The 25516-nt window shown below is 37.1% G+C and overlaps 1 protein-coding gene across 2 annotated transcripts in view; it reads right to left on the bottom strand.

Annotated features, from left to right (window-relative positions):
* The window catches only part of LOC150094651 (oxidation resistance protein 1A-like), a 308638-nt gene that overhangs the window by 106516 nt on the left and 176606 nt on the right, over positions 1-25516 (bottom strand). The gene's annotated exons all lie outside the window — the stretch shown is intronic.

Here is a 25516-nt window from a genome sequence, read left to right on the forward strand (position 1 = left end):
TCGTTGAGTGTAATGTGTTTAATTTTGTTTATGAAATGTTGTGTATTTTTTTATGTAGGAAGGGGACTGACCTACCAATTCCTTGAATGTGGCCACTAATTTTTTGGCTAAGTGGTAATTTGGGATGTCAATTGTTTCTACAATCAGACGTAGTGGTGTGTCTGCTTTGTGCATTTTTGAAATGCCATAAATTCTGGGAGGGTGGGCATAATGAGCTATTAGTTTTTTTGTTGTTTCTTCCAGCCATGTGTTAACGGATTTAATTAATTCAGTTGTTTTCTTTTTGATACGTTTCGTGGGGTTGTAGTTTACCATTTGGTAGGTGCTGTGGTCCGATACCAAATGGTTCATTTTCTCAATGTAAGTTATCTGGTCTAAAACAACAGTGGCATCCCCGTTATCTGCTTTTGTGATTATAATGTCCTGGTTATTTTTTTTAAGGATTTAAGGGCCAGTTTTTCCCGTTTTGTTTAGTTTGCTGCTTAGTTTTTTGTTTGAATTTAGTATACAGGATGTTTACTAAATTTTCCATGCGTATTTAATCAGCTAGATTGGCAGGGAGGGATCTTAAACCTCTCTCAATATGATAAATGATATCAAGTTTGTATACTGACCTCAGGGCAATGGCGTAGTTTAGACATTTCTCCAGCAGTGAGGTTCACCTTGGGTGATATTGTAGTTTGATTGGTTGATAACCAGGCCGTGGTCCGATGGTGGTTGGTTGCTCCAAACTTCGTTTGTGGGTGATTGGCTGCTCCTTGTGATGTTGGTTTGTGATTGGCTGCTCCTTTCATTATGGCATCCTGATTGTCTTGTTCTTTTATGTTGCTGTAGTGCTTGTAACTTCATTATTCATTTTTCCTGTTTTCAGTAATAGGTACTTAGCTGAGTTGTCTGTGATCCTGTCTAAAATATCCCAAATTTCTGGATTAACATAGTTGGATAGCTCTAATTTAAGTTGTAGAACTTTGGCTTTGGTAGATGCTAGGTTTTTTTACGTTGATGATATTTTCGCCATTTGGCCCCACAGCCGCGAAGCACTAAATACATTCCTTAGCCACCTGAACAAAACAACACAAACATATTCAGTTCACCATTGAAATAGAAAAAAACAACTCTCTTCCATTCCTAGACAAACGTCTTCCCTCAGGCTGTCTCTCCTTCTCAGTCTACCGCAAACCTACACACACAGGCCAGTACATACACAAAAATTCTTATCCCCACCCAACACAAAAACTAGGTGTCATAAGTGCCCTTAAACACAGAGCTCAAACTATTTGTTCAAATGAACAAGCTCTAAACCAGGAATACAAGATCATCAACCATACATTTATAAAAAATGGATACAGTAAAAAAAACTATTCACAAGATCCTCCACAGAGATACTAGTAAAAACAAAAAAAGATTTCAAGAATGCTATTGTCATACCTTATTATGAGGCATTTCCGAAAAAATAGACAGAACACTACACAAATACAACATCAAAACTACCTTTAAACCCCCAACAAAATTAAGACACCTACTCGGTTCTTCCAAAGATCCTCTTCCACACCTAGCCCACCGGGGTACACAAAATACAAAGCACATGTAACCTACCATACACATAGGGGAAACAGGGCGAACCATCCCAATTAGGAAGGATAAACACAAACAACACATTAAATACTTCCATTTTCGAAAAACTGTTCTTTCTGACCATGCACTCCAAACATGCCACATTATTGATTGGAAAAATACCAAGCCCCCTACACTGCAGTTTGAGAGGTTCGAGAGGAAATGCTCAAACATAATCCAAATCTGAACAAAAATGATGGCCTAACCATTCCAAGAATGTGGAGGACCATTTGTAACTTTATAGCAACCAGAACAAGCCAAAGAAAAATCCCACTACAAGAAGACTGGGTTGTTCCCCCTGCCCCCCCTTAACATTCAATAGCAATTTAGCAATTTGAACTGTATAAGTCCTGAAGAATTTTTATAATTTTTCAGTCCTTATAATTTTTATCTAATAATTTCATCCATGTGAATCTGATTTTTATTCTTTGTATTTATGTTTTTTATTTTATCAATTTTCACATTACAGTCTCACATTATCAGTCCTTTCTTTTTTTTTAGAATCAACAGTTAATAGAAAGAGATATCTTGTCATATTGCAGAATTTCTTCAATCTCAAATTACAAATTAAATTTTGCAAATAACATGATCTTCCAGAAAAAAGGGATCACCATATCAAATAATGCCTTCTCAAACAAATGGATAAGTACAGCTTGATCAATTGCTAGGCCACCATGTTCATCAGATAATCCAATTAGATTTTTTTTTTTGGGGGGGGGGGGATGTCAAAATGTTTGTCTATTCATCAAAACCTTGTTCTTTGGATGAACCTCAGAATAAAAAATGTGATTCAAGCAATATTAGTGCATCAGTTATGCAATGTATTCTAAGGAGTTTAAGAATTGGCTTGAAAGATGTATCAACAACAATGGTGGCCTCGTTGAAGAGCAAAAATTAAAAACTGCATTAAGAATAAAACTTGAAGACTTGAACTTTAATATAATTTTTACTAAATAGTTCCATTACTTGTATATCTTTAGTTATAAAAATTTAAAACTAGTGCAGGACTTCATGACCACCCTGTAAAACAATAACACTATATATTATTGTAATATGAATTATTCTAATGCTAAATTAAGTACAGGAATACCTTGATTATTGCGGTTATTGTTGCCACGAAAAATGCGGCATCAAATCTGCGATAATTGGGATAAATAATGCGTGTAAAATGGGTGTATTCATTAAATTTTATATATCAAGTAAAAAAGAAATGTGTTAAACATGTTTAATTCGAATTTGGAGCGCAATAATTGGAATTTTGGTATCAAATTATAAACCGCGATAAATCGAGAATCGCGATAATCGATAATCAAGGTATTCTTGCATTTCAAAAAGGACAAGACTGTTTTACACTTTTTGTATGTACGAAGCATGGAACCAAATAGCAAGAACATCACCTAGACAGCAGAGCCAGATACAGTGAGTGTAAGATGCATTGAGAATTTTTTTTCTTTTAAGTGTTTTACATAGAACCTAAGAGGAAGTCCTCTCTAGATGCTTGTATACTTTCTTCCTTATGTAAAATAGCTAGCATGAACTGTGGATTTAAACAATTAAAAACTGCTGAAAGGGGGGAGGACTTATAATTAAGTTTCTCTTTTAATTCCATCTGCGGACAAATCCAGCAATGAGTGAAAGTTCCTGCAAAAACTTTTATATAATCTTGGGTGTATAAAGGTTATTTATAAAACTGATATTGTATAAAATTGAATAAAACTTTCACTTTCACACATCCCTGTATATTATATGTGACTGCAAGCTGTCCTATTTTGGACAGACATGCAGAACTGTTACCATCTGAATGGAAGAAGAAAACAATCATAGAAGTCATTACAAATCTGGAAGGCTGTTTTTGTAGTCAGTATTAACAATGAAAAAATTCCCTAATCTACAATAATTTATTAATAATAAGATGTAGGACCTCCTTTCACTGTGATGATTGCTGCAATCCTATGGGGCATACTTTCCACAAGCATAGGATAACAATCAATGAGAATTTTGGACCATTCTTCCTATAGGCATATAACGAGGTCCTGGACTGTTGTAGGGCAAAAATCCCTTGACCTCACCCAATGCTCCAATTCATCCTACAGATGTTCAATAGGGTTGAGATCAGGGTTCTGTCGAGACTATTCAAGTGATGACGTTCAGGTTCACAAACCATGCAATTACAGCAGCAACCTTATGACACGGTCATTGTCTTGCTGAAAGAGACAACAGTCTGTTCTGCAGAAATGCCACAAAGTAGGAAGCATTGCATTGTTCAGACACTTCTCGAAGTTCAAGTTCATAGCTCGACAAACAGAGGCCCAAGGCCAAACCAGGAAAAACAGGCTCACACCACCACCACCTCCAAATTTCATACTTGGGATTATGCACTCTGGTAAGAGACATTCACCAAGCATCAGCCACACCATCCATCTGCTCGGTAGAGGGTACAGTACAATTTGTTGCTCCATAACAACTTTCCATGCTTCCATATTCCACTGTATACATGTCCTTTGCACATGTAGACAACACTGCATGTTGGTTCTGAATGTTTTTGTACAGATTCGCATTCCAGTTGGTGCCAGGAACTCCATTCAATGTGTCAGTCAACGAATGACAATTTTTACATATTATCCTACTGTCACATTCAGCAAGTGTGATGAGTCATCCACTATGGATAGCACTGGCAGTTAACTTCCTTCGTTTCCATCTCAGTATGGTATCATTGTCAACAATTTGCCAAACTGATAGGCCTGCAACATGGCATCCTATCAAACTCAATTTCCCTTCTCAAAGCCACTTCACCCAGACACAGATACGCTGACTTGGGAGTTTCATATTCCTCCAATTTATACCAGCTACAAACAGGTGACTTGTTTCATGGCACGGCACACCTTGCCCATGGGGGTGTCCACTGACTTCTTTCAAAGCAGTGCATATCAATCCCAGAAGGTACACATTAGAATTTTAGGTCTTGCTTTTCTGTTCAAACTTGTATTATTTTACTATCTACTTGACTGCAGTAGACTGTCTCTCTTGCTAAGTGTTTTTCATGCATTAATGATGCTAATTTGAAGCATGAAAAATCAGCAGTTTAACAAATTTGGTCATATATGAAACAAAATGGTCTGTATCATTTTGTTAATCAAGCTATGGATGGCACTCTACATGTGCACACTTTACCATAGCTCACTTCTGCAACCATTCGGTTGTTTGAAGTGAGCTACAATCTCTCGACTTGATACCGTATCTTGACTCCCAATAATCCAATGTTCAGTATCAATGCCAGTGATTGCACTTATTTGCAGAATTTTTCTCATTAGAGTTCAGCATTCTGTTTATGGAAATCATCAGTTGTAGTTTTTGGTTACCCACTGTGTAACCAATCATGAATTTCAACTGCCATTACTATTTCTCATTCTTTGAGTCCAACAATATGCAGTACCAACATCTAGAGTTGTTTTACTACAAGAACTTTGATGCCATCTGTTTACTCCACTAATCTTTCTCAGAAAGCTCATATCAGAGGTCTCCAGTCTTTGATCAAGTGTTTTATTTCTGACCAAGCTCTCAGATCCATACGTTACAACTGGTTTGAACACAATCTTGTATGTAGCTAATTTAGTGTTTTGACTAATTTCTTTCTTATTCCATATAAATTTATTCAGCTCACCTACTACATCCCAGCTTTACTAATTCTGTTGTCTATTTCCATATTTAATTTATCATCTTCACTAAAACTTGTGCCTAAGTAGCAGAAATTTTTACTTGTTCTATAGGTTCACCATTCAAGATACAGTTGATGTTTTCAATGTTTCTGCCTATATTCATTGTCTTTTTCTTGTTATTGCTGATTTTCATACCAAATTTATTATAACAGTTATTCAATTTAGTCAGGGAATCTTGCAGACTTGTACCTGATTTATTCAGAAGTATAACATCATTTGCATAAAGTAAAGTGTTAAGATTAACATCACCAATATTGATATCAGATTTAATATCGCTTTCCAGTGTCCATGTTGTACACCTGAGTTTACTTCAAACTATCTTCCTGCACTTCCTTCAAGTTAGACTACTGACTTACAGTTTTGACTTTAAGTTTAAATAGAGACTATGCACTGTATGATATAATGTCCCATTTACACCATATAACTGTAATGTTTTGAAGAGATTTTGTCTTGGCACCTTGTCATATGCCTTTTTCAGATCTATGAAACTTATACACAAATCCCTGTTATATTCCCAAGATTTCTCAACTATTTGTCTTAAAGAGAAAATCAGTCTGAACCCAGCTTCTTGTTCTCCAAGCTTCACTTTCACGATTTTTCTTAGCCATTTCTCAAGTATACTTGCATCAATCTTACCAAAAACACTCAGTAGGGAAATACCTCTGTAATTCTTGCATTCAGTTTATTTTCCTTTTTTATAGATATGAGAGATCTGCTCCAATCATCTGGAATTTGTCCCTCTGACAAAGCCTTCTGAATTATACAATGCAGCCACTGTAATAAAACTTTTATACCTCCATATTTGAGTATTTCTGGCAGAATTTCATCTACTTTCATCTACATTTCAGGGTTTTGATGACTTTTCTACTTCACGTATGGATGTGTATTCCTGACTATATTCCAGTTGGGAGTTTTTTACCATCATGCTGACACTGCTTGTTTCATTTAGCAGTCTTTCAAAGTAATTACTCCAGAAATCTTGAATAGCTTTATCTTCAGTTTTCATGTCATCTTTATCATCTCTGATTCCTTTTAGAGTACTCTTTCCTCCATTTCTAAGTTTTTTTCAATAGCCTCCAGAATATTTTGCCACCTTCCTGATATTTATTTTCTAATGAAAGTCCTCCCATGACTTTTGTTTAGCTAGTTTTACACAGTACTTTGCTTTCTTATATTTTTCTCTGTATTCTCTAAGAGCACAAGTTCACTTACATGACAGGAACTTTCAATATTCTTTCTTCTTTTCCTTCACAGTCTCTAACTTCCTGAGTCCACCATGGAATTCTGATTTTTCTCACCAGATTCCTTTCTGGTGAATCAATCAATATTTTCTTCATGTTTTGCCACAGAATCTCCAAGGTTTGGTTCTTGTTTTCAAACTCATTTTTCTTCAATGATGTGTCTACAGTTCACCTCTGAAAGCTGCTCAGCCATGATTCATTTTAAAACTTTCTTACACACTTTTTTGTTCAATATGAAATTCAATTAAAATAAAGATCACGGATAATTATCTAAAACAAAGATTTTCTAGAAGATTCTTTTTATTTCTTCTTTTCTTCAAGGATTAGGCCTTTGCCTGTTCTGGCTTCACTGATCTTTCCAGCTTGCTGCTGGTCTTCCTTTTTCTCTCTTTCCCTTTGGTCTATATCTATCCAACTCTATTGGTAGTCGATTTTCCTCCAGAATATTTTGCTACATTCCTGATATTTATTTTCTATGTTCTTACCAAAGTATTCCCAGCAGAAAAAATAGGAAAGTTTATTTTTTTCAATTAATGGATTTTATATACATATATATTTGCCAATTTGTTAACACACTCGACCTCTTCGTAACAAGCTCCCCTTCCAGGCATACTGTGGTTGTCAGTTCACCTCTTGGAAACTCAGACCACAACTTTATATGTCTCTTTTGCTACAGAACAACCTACGCCCACCAGTTCACAGTCTTGTGTCCTTTGGCACTACAAGGGTGATAAGTGGGAGAATCTCCATGACTTCTATTCCTCCTTCCCATGGTCTGACTACTGCTTCACTTTTTCTGATACAAACACTTGCTCAACTGAATAACAGAAATCATCCTCACTGAAATGAAGACTTTCATCCCCTATTCCAGTCCAAACTCTCAGCCACCATCCAAGCCTTGGTTCTCAAAAAAGTGTGCCAATGCTGTAAAAGGAAAAAAAAAACCTCTGCTTACTACAATTGGCTCAAGACCAAAACTCAAGCCACCCTCTCTGCCTATACTGCAACCTGCAACAGATGTAAAAGAATCATCACCAAGTCCAAGGCAGACTTTGAAAGGGCAAAATGCTGAAACTTGTCTCCTGCCCAAATGGCAGTTGTTTCTTCTGGTCCCTTGCCAAGGCCACTGGGTGCAACTTCTGCCCACCCAGATTTCCATCATTCTCACATCCAGATGGTACTGTAGTCACCTCACCAAAAGACAAGGCCAGCCTTACTTGCATCATTCTTCTCTTCCACCTGCACTCATGACCTGGACAAAGTTCCCTCCACTCTGCAAAGAATGGAGTGGAGGGAACTCCATGTCTCCCATAGTCTTCCAACAAAAAGAAATCTGAAGAATCCTTAACCTGAACACAACCAAGGCATCTGCTCTCCTGATGGAATCCCATCTATTGTGTTAAAAAATTGTGCACTAGAAATTACACCTATCCTTTATTGACTCTTCAATCTGTCCTATTCAAATGACATTTACCAAACAACATGGAAACAGGTCCACATTCACCCCATCTCAAAGAAAGGTGATAAAAGTTAACAGACTACCATCCAATTCCTTTCACTTCTGTTCTCTCAAACATTATGGAGAAGGTCATCAACAACCAACATTTGAACCATCTAGAGCAAGGTTTCCCAAACTTTTTTTCCATGGCCCAGTTATTTTAATACTTCATCTTCGTGACCCACTAAAATTTTTATGGCCAATAGGTAAAATAAAACAGATTTGAATGTTCATAGAGTTTTCATTTATTATTATTATAATAAACAAGCATTTACTCTTACAAAAATATAGAGAAATAAAACTAAGGCCAAGTAATTTATTAATGAGAAGTGTGATGCTGTTGTTTGTTAACTAGAAACTTCAGGTTTGGAGGAAAAGATAACTTTACTCTTAAATCCGGTTGGACTTCCAATCGATTTCTATATTTATTTTTTTAGAAAAACCAGTGTTGAAAAGCCTGTTTCACACTTATAGGTTGTGACAAAAGGCATTAGAAATTTTATTGCTTTTTCTGCTAAAACTGGGTACTCCTGACAGCAAGACGGCCAAAAATCCATCAGTGGTATTGTGTTGAAGATGTATTTGAGTGCCGTATCACACGACAGTTCAATTATAGATTCAATATCTGAATCCAGCAATTCTGCATTCATTGTAAAAGGGTTTCTTATCCATGCTCTGTTGCTGATGATTGGGGGAAATATTCCTTCAGACTTGCCTGCAGTCCTTGCATATGTTCCTTGATAACAGCTGAAATCTCATCTGCATTGGAACTTGTATTATACTCTTTTTGTAATTCTGTTAGCTTTGTAAAAAATTTGCAATTTCCTGCTTCCACCTTCTCTTGCACTTTAAATACAGTTACATTGCTACCTTGTAATGTCCGGTTTAAATTATTCAAAAAATCAAAAATGTCACAAAGGTAGGCAACCTTGATTAACCAACTGACATCATGAAAACTGTCTTTGAATTCAAATATTACATCCCTAGCCGTTGGGAGATGTTGGTCTAAGGACATTAAAACTTCATTCTTCATTCAATAAGTCTTCTTAAATAATTCCCCTCTTGACAGCCATTGCAGCTCGCAGTGTAAAAGAAGATGTTCATGTTCACTCCCCATTTCTTTGCACAATGCAGAGAATATTCTTGAATTCAATGGACGAGGTTTTATAAGTTTATAAATTGTACACACTCTTGCATAGTTGCATTTAAAAGCAATGGCATTCATTTGATGGCCAATGCTTCTCTGTGAATCCTATAATGCACTCATACGCAGTCTGGTGCTACGTATTTGATCTTTGAAAAAAGTCAAGTACATGCGCCTGCCATTGTGCAGACTCCATCGTTATTCAGTCCCACATATTTCTTCCATTTAATGCCCTTTTCAATGATGTAATTTGCAATCAAATTAAAAATTTCTTCAGCTGTTGTTCTCGTTGTCAGAGGTTTACAAAAAAGAAATTCTGTGTAAGTTGTATTGTCACATACATCTTTTTTTGTAGGAGTAGTAGACAACACATCATGTGGCCGTTTGTTAGTGCTGTTCTCAGAACTCGTGCTTGGCTGCACGTCACTTGATTGTTCATTGGTGCTAATCAAAGATTTTGTAACCGGCACATTGTTCGTTTGTTGTTTTATTACCCATTTATCCATCTTTAAATGGGTAATGGCAAGCGAGATGAAGAAAGAATGAAATAAATTATTTAGAAACAATTATAATAATTATGGTTGTTCAGCCAAACCCACCGGGCAAGGTACACGTAATCAGTAAATACAAAAAAAATATGCTCTCTCTCTCTCGATGCTTAACTCAAACTGAACAAGCAGAGTGAGTATGTGGCGGGCGAGTAAAACAAATGCCAGACTGCCAAATGATTCAGTTGGTGGCATGGTTACCGCCGCGCAGACTTGCCATTACCTGAGCTACTTTACTGCGAACAAAGAGACTGTGAAATAGCGACATGGATGCAAACAGAGCACGTTTTTCGTCTCTATTAATTAAATTCTTTATTCATTAGTCCCGATTAAATGCGATTTACTTGTATTTTAGAGTTCCCTGAAAGACAGAAAACCCCAAAACGAAACACCTAGGTTTCCGAGAGTTTTTTTTAGGAGACCCAGCATTTAGCTTTCGTAACCCAGTGCCGGGTCGTTTCCCAGATTAGCATTTGGGAAACGCTGATCTAGAGACATACCAACTAATCAATGACCAGCGGTATGGATTCTGCCACTCATGATCTATGGATGATCTTGCTTTCACCACCCACCTATGGACCCAAGACATGAAGAAATTTGGAGAAACTGATGTGGTGGCCCATGACATCTCAAAGGCATTTCACCAAACTGCCATCCTAGGGTCTGCCTTCCTCACTCCAACTGGGTTGCCAGCTTTCTCACTGGTCCCTCACTGTGTCATGGTGGATCGCTTACTCTACTCAGATTTTCCCACCAATGCAAGAGTACTCCAGGGTTCTGTTCTTTCACCCTCTCTCTTCCTCTTATATATAAACAACCTGCCCTCACAGACTTCCAATCTTATCGATAGCTTTGCTGATAACAGTACACTCCATTCCTTTTTTTCATTCGACAAACCTGTTAATGCTCAAGTATTAGAATACTCAAGATCTACCATGACCAAGGGCATGAACTCAGATCTCATAGCTATATCCCAACAAGGCAACTTTGTAAATGTCAATGCCAACAAAACTTAGTTCTGTCTAAACTCTCGCAAGAAAGAGCTCACATCCATCCCTCCCTCTTACCTTCAGTAATACTGAGATACCCAAACACAATCAGATTTCTCTTTTTGGACTGATGTGCACCTCTAATCTTTCCTGGCACAACCTTATTTCAAATATAGTTTCTGCAGCCACCAAAAAACTTGGTGTACTTATTTGCACAAGACTATACTTTACACCCTCACTGCTGCTAACTCTATTCTTCTTCTTCTTCTTTCACTCTGCCTTATCCCATGTTAAACGGGGTCGGCGCACCAATCTTTAACCTTCCTCTTCCAAGTTCTCCGGTCCAGAGCATCCTTCGGACTCCATCCTTTCTCCCTAAGATCCTCTGTCATCTTATCCCTCCACCTGAGCTTGGGCCTGCCTCTTTTCCTCCTTCCCTCCAACTCCATATATTCCAATTGGTCCCACCTTAACCATCCCTCTGATGTAGTCATTCCTTATCCTGTCCTTCTTTGTCACACCACTCATCCATCTCAACATCTGCATCTCCGCTACCTCCATCTTCCTCTCCTGTGCCTTGGTTATAGGCCACGTCTCCGCACCATGAAGCATCGCCGGCCTCACCACCATCTTATAGAGCTTTCCTTTCCTCTTACAACTAACTCTCTTGTCACACAGGATCCCGCTCATCTTCCTCCAATTCATCCAACCGCATGTTATTCAGTGCTGTATTTCCTCATCCAGGTCACCATTCCTCTCGACAACTGACCCAAGGTACTTTAATTTCTTCCCTGAAATTAGCCTTTCACCCTGGAGTCATATGACGATATCCTCGTCACTCCCCGTTGACATATATTCAGTCTTCACCCGGTTAATTCTCATGCCGCTCTCCTCCAATGCCTTTCTCCACTCTTCCAGGGCATTTTCAAGCTTCTCTCGGGATGATTCGCATAGAACAATGTCATCGGCAAACAGCATGCTCCATGGTGCCTCCTTCTTGACATCCTCCACTAGTACATCCATGACCAGGTCAAAGCAGTAGGGGTTCAGAGCTGACCCTTGGTGTAGCCCTATGACAACAGGGAACCCTTCTGTCATGCCGACACTAGACCTGACCTGAGTTTCTGTTCCCTCATACATCTCCTTCACCAACCTCACGTACTTCTCTGACACCCCCTTCTTCCTCATACACCACCATACCTCCTGCCTGGCCACTCTGTCGTATGCCTTTCCAGGTCTATAAACATCATGTGCAGATCCACTTGCATCTCTCTCTCTATATTTCTCTATCAATCGCCTTAGCGCAAATATTGCATCCGTTGTCCCTCTTCCTGGCATAAATCCAAACTGCTCCTCACCAATTTTCGTTTCCTGCCGTAACCTTGCTTCAATTACTCTTTCCCATATTTTTAATGTGTGTGACATCAGCTTGATTCCTCTATAGTTGCCACAGTCTTGAACATCTCCTCTTCCTTTGTAGATTGGGATGAGAATACTTTTCCTCCATTCCTCTGGTATCTTTTCCTGTTGGGCTATTTTACACATCAGATCCCATAACATATCCACACCCTCACTGCCCAAACTTTTCCACACTTCCCCAGGTATCTGGTCTGCTCCCACAGCCTTTCCATTCTTCATTTTTCTCAGTACCCAAACCACTTCCTCTCTACTTATGTCTTGCACCGGTCTCTCATTTACCTCTCCATCCTCACACCTCTCTCTTGGATTCTCCTCATTTAGTAGTTTTTGGAAATATTCTTTCCATTTTCCTCTGATTTTGTCCTTATCTTGTAATACTACTCCTGAGGTATCCTTTATCTGCTTGACTGATGTTATGTCTTTCAAGGCCTTATCTCTGGCTTTCGCTATTCTCAACAACTGAGCTTCGCCAGCGTTTCTCTCCAGTTCTTCATAAACCTCATCAACTGCCCTCGCTTTTGCCCTTGCCACAGCTCTCTTTGCATTTTTCTTTGCTAATCTATATGCCTCCTTGTCGGCTCTAGTTCCAGTCATGTCCCATTTTTTTTTTGCCTATTTCTTTTCCTTGATCTCCAACTGCACCTCCTCATTCCACCACCATGCCTCTTTATCCTCAGGTGGTCACTTTCCTGATGTTATACCAAGCACCTCTTCTCCAATTTTTCTAATATTCCAACTATTAACGTCCCACCATTCTTCCACATCCTCTGGTAACTTCATTTCTTTCAATACCTCTTCTTTAAACTTATTCCTTGGTCCTTCCTCTTCCAATTTCCACCACTTTATTCTCCTCTGTACCCACCACTTCCGTCTATTCTTCTTTTCCCCTTTTATATCACAGTCTACCACAACCAACCTGTGCTGTGCTGCTACACTTTCTCCATTAATCACTTTACAGTTTTTCACCTCCTTCAGATGTTTCCTACTGCACATAATATAGTCAATCTGACTCATTCTATCCCGGCTCTTATAGGTTATCAGATACCCAACTCTCTTCTTGAACCACGTGTTAGCTATAGCCAGATCGAAGGCCACAGCATATTCTATGATTTTTTTACCTTCTTCATTTCTTTCACCACTACTCCAACCTCCATGTACCCTTTCTTCACCACTTCGTTGCCTTCCTACATGCCCGTTCAGATCTGCTCTGACAATCACTCTCTCACCATCAGGGATTCCCATTACTGCTTGGTCAAGTTCTCTCCAGAATGTCTCTTTCTCCTCACCATCACAACCTACTTGCGGGGCATAGCCACACTTCCTCCCATCTCAAGCTTAACGCTCATTCTTCCAGCACATCTCATAGACTCCACTCTTTAGCTCCTTATCGATGATAATTCCAACTCCGTTTCTTCCCTTCTCATTCACACCGCTATAAAACAGTTTATATCCCTCAGCCAGCTCCTTTGCTTTATTGCCTTTCCACCTTGTCTCCTGCACGCACAAGATCTTCAGCTTCCTTCTTCTCATCATGTCCACTATCTCCCTACTCTTCCCATTCATCATACCCACATTCAGTGACCCGATTCTTACTTTACATACACTCTCTTTCTGTTGGACTCGCTTCTTTAGCTGAACCCGTCCTTGGTTCAGTAGCCCTAGCCCACTTCTCACAGTCCTCGGGCGACAGAACTGCACGTCGCTTACGGGGGACGCCCTAGCCGTGATCCTTTCTCTGTTATCTAACATTTCATCCTGGGTTTTGGCATGGTGCTAACTCTATACAAAGCCCAAATCCACCCAGTTATGAAATATTGCTCCCATTATTTGGGGTGAACAACCAAAATCCTAAGATTGCTCGTTTCTATCCAGAGGAGGGCAATCCGGCTAATTAATGATCCCTTTCTCACAGACATTGTTTCTGCTTTATGCCTCTTCTATAGATATCATGGACAGTGCTCTGATGTATTGGCTACTATTATTCCTCCACTCTCCTCCAAAATCATTAAAACAAGAGTCACTGCTAACCAACACCCTTTTACATTCCATCTTAAAACTCACCGAACCAACTTCACTCCCTCCTCTTTTGTTCTGTCTACTTCTGTCCTTTGGAACAGTCCCTCCCCCCCACTCCCTTTCCCAAAGATTAAAACCCTCAGCTGTTCAAGCAAAATGTGAACAGACTCCTCCTTTCTTCAATTCCTCTTGCCCACACACAGCACTAGTGTGCTTTAGGTCCTGTGGCCTTTCGTGTGTGGACTAGATATAAATACACACACACACACACAGGTAGTCCTCGAGTTACGACGGGGTTAGGTACCAACGTCTCCATCGTAAGTCGAGGACTTTTAATTCTTGATTTGTTCAATTTCTCTTATATTTTCATAAATTAATTTTCTATTTAACTTAAAATGGTTAAAAATATATAAACTTATATAAACATTTATTAGCAGATATACATATAAATAAATACAAAATTAAGAAAGAAAAATTTAAGAAAATTTGAAATTCCTTTAAATATTAGTTAACATAAACATAAACAAAAAACCTATTAATGGTGTCATTAATTAAACAGTCATCAATTAAACAACTCAATATCAACGGTACTCAGAGAAAAATGGATGAACTCAAATACATGCTATATAAAAATAATATCCATATAGCTTGTCTACAAGAAACAAAACTAAATAAAAAATTTGAACTTCAACATCAAAGGATACACGGTTCTTAGGAAGGATAGAGAAGAAAGAACAGGTGGCGGGCTTGCTATCCTTTTGAAGACCCCAGAAATCAAATTCAAAGAAATCACCCTAAATCAATATTTAAATAATGACAGTTCAACGGAAGCTCAAGCTGTTGAAATACATCTACCAAACCATTCTATTTCAATCACAAACGTCTATCATCCTGATAATACAAATATTGATACAGACATCATTGAAAAGCTAAGCGATTCTCTAACTGATGCAACCATTATACTTGGTGACCTAAATGCAAAAAGCCCAACGTGGGGCTCCCCCAATTTAGACCATAAAGGTCAACAATTGGAAGACCTCTTTACAGATTTGGAACTCACAACAATTAACAATGGACAGAGCACCTATCTTTCTAAAACTACGGGAACTGAATCTGCTATTGACATCACAGCCATTAATTATAGTATTGCATCAAGTGCACAATGGAAAATTCTGGGAAATGCCATCAGTGACCACAGACCCATAATAACAACACTAAACTTCAAGATTGAACAAGAACAGCAAACCAAAAGGACGTGGAACTTCAGAAAAGCTGACTGGACAAGGTTTACTCAAACCTTGGAGAGCCTCTGTCAAGATGAACCTGTCTCTGGAAACCTCGACAGAAAATTACAAATCCTTACTTCACACATCAGCAAAACTGCCAAAGCAACAATACCAAGAGGCCAGCGGAAAAACACCTGGATACCATACTGGAAAGATCACAATATTGATTCAATGATTACAGAAAGAGACAATATCAATGAACAATTCAGAATTAATAAAACTGATGATTACAGAAAGAAATTAATGGACATAACACACAAAATAGAGCAGGAAATTTGGAAGTGCAAACAAGAGAAATGGGCGGAACTTTGCAGTAACCTGGATCCAAGAAAAGACAGCCAACACTGGAATATTATTAGAATCCTAGACAATATCAAAAAAGAGAACCAACAGAAAACAAACTTCATCATAAATGCTGGCAAACAAGCTATTACAGATCAAGAAATTGCAAACACACTGGCAAAAACCTATTCAAACAACTCCAAACTTCAGTATAACAGAGAGGACAAGCCCCTCAATAAACTCACAAGTCAATTGCTAAAACAAGCAAGAACATACCAAACTAATGACATCTTCTCCGAAGAATTTACACTAAGTGAACTAAATTCATCAATCGAGAAAACTGCACCTAATAAATCCCCTGGTAATGATCTTATCTTTGGTCATATGGTCAAACACCTTGGCAAAAATGCCAAAGAACAACTTCTGGACATTCTCAATACCTCTTGGCGAACGGGCAAACTTCCAAAAGAATGGAAAAAATCAGTTATTGTACCCATCCTGAAACCTGACAAAAATGCTGCAGAATGTCAAAGTTACAGACCTATCGCATTAACTAGCATACTTTGTAAAATTACTGAAAGAATCATACACTCCAGGCTTATGCACTGGCTGACAAAAAATAAGAAAATCAACTACTACCAAACTGCTTATAGAACTCGTCATTCGACAACAGATCAATTATTCCATTTCTGCCAAACAATAATAGACTCATTTCAGGAAAAACCAACAAAAAAGACAACTGCCATATTCCTTGATATGACTGCTGCTTTTGATCGTGTTTGGATCAAAAAATTAATACAAACAATACATGATATTGGAATTAGAGGAAACGCTTTAATCTGGATTGCTGATTTCATCAGAGGAAGAAAGATCAAAGTCAGAATCAATACAGCAATATCAAAAGAGCGGAGAACCTGGGCTGGTGTTCCCCAGGGCTCAGTACTCAGTCCCTTACTATTCCTTCTATATGTCAATAATATTCATCCCTACCTTACAGAAGACACAAAAGTAACTTGCTATGCAGATGATATAGCCATCTGGCACACTAGTGCTAAAATCAAAGAATCAGAGGAAATTCTAAACAAATCCATGAGAGGATTAGAAAAATGGTCAAACGAACTCAAACTTAAAATCAACCCAGACAAAACAAAACTAAGTACATTTAGTACAGACAGGAAAAATAGACATTCCTACAATCCCAAAGTCATGATCAATAACAAGCTAATTGAAAAAGTCACAAATCCAAAATACCTTGGTATTACGCTTGATCAGGAATTACGTTTTGCACAACACATCTCTAACACTTCCAACAGAGCTCTAAAAAAATTAAATATACTGAAAAGGCTTTGTGGAACAAATTGGGGTGCAAAGCCAAAAATCCTCAAAACTACTTACACTACACTAATAAGGCCAATAATGGAATATGCAGCACCTATCTGGTCACCTTCGGCTTCATCGGTAAAGAAAAACCTAGACAAAATACAAGCAAAAGCATCCAAGATTATCATTGGTGCAGTCTCATCCACTAACAACATCAGAGCCCAACAGGAATGTGGGCTTGACCTGCTGGAGGACAGACGAAAATTTGCCACCATAAAATTCATAAATAATATCAGAAGCTACCAAAGTGATCATGTCTCCCTAAAAACCTATGAACATTGGAACCAAATTTGCAGACTTCACAGATCATCGACTTTACAATATGATGACACTATCAGGAAAGAAATAGGTCTTGATCAGCTAAATGTCCACATAAACAAAGAACCTCTATTTTCCAGTCCTTTACCTTCAAATACCTTCATAAATCTAAACCTTACCAAACTCTGTACAAAAAAAGAACCAAAAGAAATGCTTAAAGAAAAAGGCCTAAATACCATCAACCTTCTTTCATCCTCCAAACAGGTTATTTGTTATACCGATGGATCATCAGACACCAATATGATTAATGGAGGCGCTGGTGTTCTCCTTCTACTCCCGAAAGGTGAAAAACTTTCAATAAAAGTTGGATCTGGGAGAATCGCTTCCAATTTTACCAGCGAACTCTACGCAATAATTAAAGCACTAGAAGCCTACTTAAATCTATCATCATCTCAACAATCTGAAGGAATTATAATTTACAGTGACTCAAGATCAGCTATGGAGGCAATCAAAAATGGCAATACCAAGCTCACACAAGACATCCATAAACTCTTAAATCATCTAAAGTGTTTAGGTAAAAGTTGCATTCTACAATGGATTCCTGCTCATGTAGGCATTGATTACAACGAAGCAGCTGATAAATTAGCAAAAGAGGCCAGAGAACTCAACCAAGAAACTCATATGATAACTCTTGCTGATGCCAATGCACTAGCAAAAGCTAAACTAATTCCATTGAAATCAGTGATACAACATCAAATTCCCGAGATCAATGCTGACAGAAGGACCTCCGCTACGATAGCAAGACTACGAACAGGACATTATAGAGGAATGAAGATCAATACAGATGATACGAGAACATATAGAAACTGCAACAACTGCCCCAATACGGAACTGACACCCACTCACATCCTTACCTGTCCAGCAATTACAGCAGCCTTGCAAGAAATAGATCCTAATCCTGAACAACAGCTCTATACAAACAAAATCACAGACATAGCCAAAGCAGTACAAAGAGCGCACGGAAACATCTAAGACTCTTCAAAGGACAAGACAACAACAACATTAATTAAACAGTGAGTAACTGTCACTCATTTGCATGATATGGTTATTTCTCGTGATTGGGACTAGCTTTTTTAATCAGAAAATTGGTAAATGTTGTCTGTTGGTTTTTTTTTTCTTTTCTTCTTCATATATTTCACGATAACATCTGACTGACTTTTGTTTTGGAAAATCAAGTCTTGATCAGTCAGTTCACCTTCTTCGTGATCTGCTAATTCTTCTATATCAGTAATATTGATTTCTAGATCCAGTTTTCTTGCGATTTCAACGATTTCTTCACCAATTTGTTCTAACATATTATGCTAATAATCTCTTCAAGTGTCTCCTGCAGTAGTAACTTCTTCCAAATTCCTCGCATACATTGTTCCGATACTTCCTTCCATGAAGTTCCAATGTTCTGGATACATTGGTCATCATCATCATCATCAAATTCCTGCCATGTACCCTCAAGGGGTGTACAGGATATGATAGTACTACATGAAAAAAATTACATCATTATTAATTTCCTATCTACAATTTTCCTCCAAATCAGTCTGTTACTTGTCAACACTCCAATATTATCAGATCTTATATTTCTATCATCTAAAGCACTTTGTACCGTATCAATCCACCTATATCTTGGTCTTCCTCTCGGTCGTTTTCCTGCCAACCTGGCAGAGAACACTTGTTTTGCTAATCTTTCCTCGCCCATTCTGTTTAAGTGACCATACCACCTGAGATTAGCTCTGCTAACGCATTCCTGGATGCTGACAATGTCGAGTTCTTTCCTAATATCCTCGTTTTTAATATGATACTGCCATTGATGCCATCTGTTCACACCTATAATCTTTCTCAGGACTCTCATATCTGAAGTCTCTAGTCTTTGGTCAAGTGTTTCACTTCTGACCCAGCTCTCAGATCCATAAGTTAAAACTGGTTTGAACACTGTCTTGTATACAGCTAATTTAGTGTTCCGACTAATTTCTCTCTTATTCCATATGAATTTATTCAATTGACTTCCCACCATACCAGCTTTGCTGATTCTGTTGTCTATTTCTATATTAAATTTACCATCTTCAGTAAAAATCGTGCCTAAATAGCTGAAATGTTTTACTTGTTCCACAGGTTCTCCATTCACAACACAGTTGACATTTTCAATGATTCTGCCTATTTTCATTGTCTTTGTCTTTTTATTGCTGACCTTCATACCATATCTATTACAAGAGCTATTCAATTTAGTCAGAGAATCTTGCAGACTTGTAGCGGATTTATTTAGAAGTATAACATCATCCGCATAAAGCAAAGTGCTGACATTAACATCTCCAATTTAGATATCATGTTTAATACCACTTTCCTTCATAATGTGATCCATATAGATAATGAATAACAGAGTGGATAATGTACATCCTTGTCTCACACCAGATTTAACATTAAACCATCTTCCTGTACTTCCTTCAATTCTAACTGCTGACTTACAACTCAAATAAAGACTAAGTATTGCTTGATATAATGTCCCATTGACACCATATAACTGCAGCGTATTGAATAGCTTCTCTCTTGGCACCTTGTCATATGCCTTTTCCAGATCGACAAAACTTAAATACAGATCTTTGTTATATTCCCATGCTTTCTCGACTATTTGTCGTAAAGTGAAGATCTGATCCTGACAGCCTCTATTTGGCCTGAATCCAGCTTGTTCTTCACCAAGCTTTTCTTCCACAATTCTTCTCAACCGTTTCTCAAGTATACTTGCATAGATCTTGCCAGGAACACTCAGTAGGGAAATACCTCTGTAATTCTCACATGCAGTTTTATTTCCCTTTTTATATATGGGTACTATGAGAGCTCTACTCCAATCATCGGGAATTCGTCCCTCTGTCCAGGCTTTCTGAACTATGCAGTGCAGCCACTGTAAGACTCTTATACCACCATAATTCAGCATTTTTGGTCGAATATCATCTACTCCTGCTGCCTTTCCACATTTCAAGCCTTTGATGGCTTTTTCTACTTCAAGTATGGATATGTATTCCTGACTGCATGCCTGGTCAGTCTTTTTTACCACTGTGCTGTCATCACTGCTTGTTTCATTTAGCAGTTTTTCAAAGTAATTACTCCATACTTCAAGGATATCTTTTTCTCCCGTTTTCATGTCACCTTTATCATCTCTAATTCCTTTTATAGCACTCTTTCCTCCATTCTTAAGCTTCTTCAACAACCTCCAGAATATTTTGCCACCTTCTTGATATTTATTTTCTATATTCTTGCCAAAGTCCTCCCATGACTTTTGTTTAGCTAGTTTTACACAGTGTTTAGCATTCTTGCATTTGTCTCTATATTCTCTAAGAGCACAAGCTGACTTATTTGACAGGAACTTTTCGTATGCTTTCTTCTTTTCCTTCACTGCCTCTTTAACCTCCTGTGTCCACCAGGGAGTTCTGATTTTTTTATCCTTACAAACAACCTCACCACATGCCTCTCTGGCAGAATCAATCAATGTTTTCTTCAGAGTTTGCCACTGAATCTCCAAGGTTTGATTCCTGTTCTCAAACTCTTTCATTTTTCCTTCAATAATCTTTGTGTATTTTAGTCTACAGCTCACATCTGAGAGCTGCTCAACTTTTATTCGCTTTAAAACTTTCTTACATGTTATTCTTTTCAATATGAAATTCAATTTTATCCTGCTCAAGACTAAATAGTGATCACTTCCAATTTCAAATCCTCTGTACACTCTGGTGTCCTGCACCAGGGAGAAAACATCACTATCAACAATAACATAGTCAATGAGACTTTTCTTATTCCTAGCCTCTTCTCTCCATGTGAATTTGTGCACATTTTTATGTTGGAACATGGTGTTAGTAATAACCAGTCCATGTCCTGAGCAGAAATCCAACAGATATTTGCCATTATTATTAGCTTTGCTCTTTTCTCCAAATTTTCCCAAAATATTTTTGTATGTCTCACAATCATTTCCTACTCTGCTATTTAGATCCCCAACAAGGACCAACTTTTCATTTTTCATTGTTAATATTGTAATTTTTCCAAAAATCGCATAATGTTATGGTATCATTGTCCATTGCTGTTATTGCTTGAGAAAATGTGGTTTTCAGATAATATGTCTTGAATGTAGTAATGAAAACTTGATCCATAGGTTGAATCACAGCTGTTGTATTGGGTGGTAGATACATCACATTTATATTTTCATTCGAATCGCTGATGTTTAGAGGATGTCCTGGAGCATTGTCAAGCAGCAATAGAATTTTAAAAGGAATGTTTTTTTTTTTCAAGACAGTAGGCACGTACTTCTGTAATAAAACAATTTAAGAACCAGTCTTCGAATAAAACAATTGTCATCCAAGCCTTAGGATTACTCCTGTAGAACCGGCAACTTATTCTTATCAATGTTTTTCAAAGCTCTGGGGTTTTGTGAACGGTAAACAAGAAATGGTTTTAATTAAAAACAGCAGCATTTCCTCCAAGAAGAAGAAGAAATCCTATCTTTAAATGACTTAAAACCAGGTGCCGACGTAGCTTCTCTGTGAATGTAAGTTCGTTCTGGCATTCTTTTCCAGAACAGTCTGGTTTCATCTATGTTAAAAATCTTCTCTAGCAAACAGCCTTTATTTTTTATCATCCCTTTCAGATTTTTCTTGAAAATTTTGGCAGTTTCAAAATTGGAACTAGCAGCTTCTCCCGTTATTCATATGTTAAGTAAGTTAAATCAGCTTTTGAATTGATAAAACCAACCTTTACTAGCATTAAATATATGCTAGCAGTATTTATCTTCTTGTTGTTTCCTTAAATTGTCAAATACTTCATTTGACAATTTAAGGAATATACATATATCACATTATACAAAAGCAATGTGATATATGTATATATATGCTGGCGGCAAAGTTAAATTAGAGAATTTTTAATAATAATTTTTGGCCGCCGTAAGTTAAGGACTACCTGTGTGTGTGTGTGTGTGTGTGTGTGTGTGTGTGTGTGTGTGTGTGTGTGTGTGTGTGTGTGTGTGTGTGTGTGTGTGTAAATCAAGCTGAATAATATGAATTAAGTATTTATACCACTCTTAGTCAAGTAAATACATATAGTATATTTATATATGTGAATTTCAGTGAGGTTCACAATGTTTATTTCAGAAATGTCAATTTCCCTTTATTTGTAAATTTATACAGTATTTTATGCCACTGTATAAGAAGTCTTGAATAATGCCCCACTCCACTTTTTTTTTTTGAGCAAAAAGATGTGAATATTAATATGGTGCTAAAATAAATTTTGTTTTTATAGTCAACTCTCACTTAGCAAACACCATCACAACAAACTACCGGGAGGGGTCCCAAAAAATAAATGCTATTCAAGGAAATTCATTATAAAGCAAACTATGTATGTGATTCCAGCAAGTGTGTTAGTATTACTTTTCATTATTAAAAGCAATATTCTGAGACTATTAACCTGATTCCTTAAATACTGTTACACTGTGCACTGTTGATGTGCAGCAAATAGAATTATTAGAAAACACAAGTAACGAAGAATAGTCAGCATGTATTAGTTAGCTTAAGGAGAAGGAAAAAGTGATGGCACATCTGGAGTGAACAAGTCAGGTTCCTAATTGGACAGAGACCCAATGAGGGAAAGCTGGTATAAGCTAATAGAATTCTCTTAGAAATGAAAAAAGAAACATGGCAAAATACAGAGCATTTCTTTATTTCTAAGTTTAATTAAAAGTTTAGAAATTGTCTTGGGTAACAGCTCATTTGATTTTAATAGTACAGTCTGCACATATTTAGTTCATTATGAAGAGTTCAGGTAATAAAATTAACGTAACCTCTTGAAATTTAAATATTTAACTCTGCATTATTTTTATACTTTGATATTCTTCTGGTTATTTCTTAGCATCTTCCATTATTGTTTGCATTTGAACTTTTTCATGTGTTTTTGTATTCCTTTTGTATATGTTTGATTTCAGCCAATCATTTTTGTTGTCATCTAGTGTAATTTCTCTAAATGTCCTTTGTTTGTATATGGTTTCAACCGTTTTGTTGTTAATACATGATTTCCTGCCATTTCCTTTCTCCACTGATTGTGCACAATTTGCTAGGAAATTCAGTACAGCATTATGACAGTTTTGAGCATTTGCTTTTTGTAATATGAGCTAAAAACAGCACTGGATCTATGGGACGTCGGCAAAGACTTTTTCTATAGCTTGTAATACTGTATCATTTCATTATAGTGGCATTCACTATAGTCCCATCTACTGAATTCCTTTGAATTCAGTATATGACCAAGTCCTCAACCTCTTCTACATAAAAATTACAGTGATCTGCTGTTCTCTCTGTCTGCAGTATGTTAGAAAAAACAGCCACAATCTCAAGAATATAATCACTGCACTGCTTTCACCCCCCCCCAATACACTTTAAACTGAATGTCCTTATCTACTCTCCTCAAGACATACTCCTTCCACTCTGTTTCTGATATACAGAAAACTTTTTCTTCCTGCAATTTAGCATATCATGAGCAGAATGGCATATCAGCCAATATCCATTTGGAAAACATAATATATACTTTACCGTAAATATGGACAGTCAATGTCTAACTGACCAGACCTTTGACACTGATTGTGCACAATTTGCTAGGAAATTCAGAAAAAAAAAAACTACACTTCATTTCAGTGTATATATATCAGCAGGTTTAAATGCCAAAGGCTTTAGAAAATTTAAAGCAGCTCTTAAAAAACAAACTTAATTTAAATACTTATGGTTGTGAGAACAGGATGCTTAAGAATTGATGTCCCATATCTTATGGCACATCAATTCTTAAGCATCCTGTGTTACAACCAAGGCAGCCTATAAGTACCCAAAAAAGGCACTCTTCTCAGCTAGGACTATATCCTAAATCTATTAAGTTCCAGTTTTCTCTGTGTCACCCATGTATATGTTATAACTTATATAACATCCTTGAAGATATCTCTGCAACAGAGAAAAATATCGAAAGCATTAAACTATTATTTAATTTATTCCTCATGATGTTTTCATTCCAATAGACATTTTAACAAGTTCTAACAAGTACCAAAGCCAAATCACACTAAGTTGTCATACCTGGAAAGGTGTGGTTAGTATGGATATGAGGAGTACATGTTTTTCTTGGAGAGTGATGATTGAAAAGGGTTGCCTTGAATGGTTGTGCACTGTCAATTAGTTGAAGGAGAGTTATGAAGGGGATTGTGAATAGTTAGTATATGCCTCCCATAATTAGTGTTGAGACTCCATGGAGATGTTAATAATAATAAAATATGAATTGCATTATGAAAGAATGTGGCATTAAACTTGCTATCAAAATCAGAAAATATTCAATTTGGATCTTTACTCAATGCAGATGTTTTATTCATAAATGAATCATTACAAGTCTTCAGGATTCTATAATTAAATTGGATACCTGCTGTATAAAATTTGATAGGAAAGTTAGCATTGAACAGAAACTGAAAATAGGTAGGATCATGATAGGTAGGAAAATATCAACTGCATTCTCAACAGAGAATGCTGGAGACCAAGTAAAATATTTCAGTTATTTAGATACACTTTCTAGAGATCACATATTAATGTGGAAATAGATAACAATAAACAAAGCAGGTATGATGAAAAATTAGTCAAAAACACTGAACTAGGAATATACAAGATGGTATTCAATCCAAATTGTAACTTATAGATTTGAGAGTTGGGTTAGAAAAAAACAGTTGATCAAAGACTATACCAGAGATATGAGTCTTTGAGAAAAATTAGAAGAATGAACAGATAGATAACATCAGTGATAAAATGATATTAAAAAAATAAAATATGACAGAATTTGGCTATCACTGGTATTCAAGAATGCTTAAGCAGAGCTAATCTAAGGTAGTATGTTTGTTGGAGGGAAAATGTTAACCAAACTAGTATTTGATTGCCGTATAGCTAGAAAAAGACCAAGATCTAGGTGACCTGATGCTGTTAGTAGTATCTTAGACCATATGTAAGATTTCACAATATATTTAGACCTTAGAAATAACCAATCAATTCAAAAGGAAAAACACTCAACAGAAAGATAATAAATTTAA

Source organism: Typopeltis vanoorti, chromosome 21, assembly GCF_054136105.1.
Source record: "Typopeltis vanoorti isolate ZY-2024b chromosome 21, IOZ_Tvanoo_1.0, whole genome shotgun sequence".
NCBI lineage: Eukaryota > Metazoa > Arthropoda > Arachnida > Uropygi > Thelyphonidae > Typopeltis > Typopeltis vanoorti.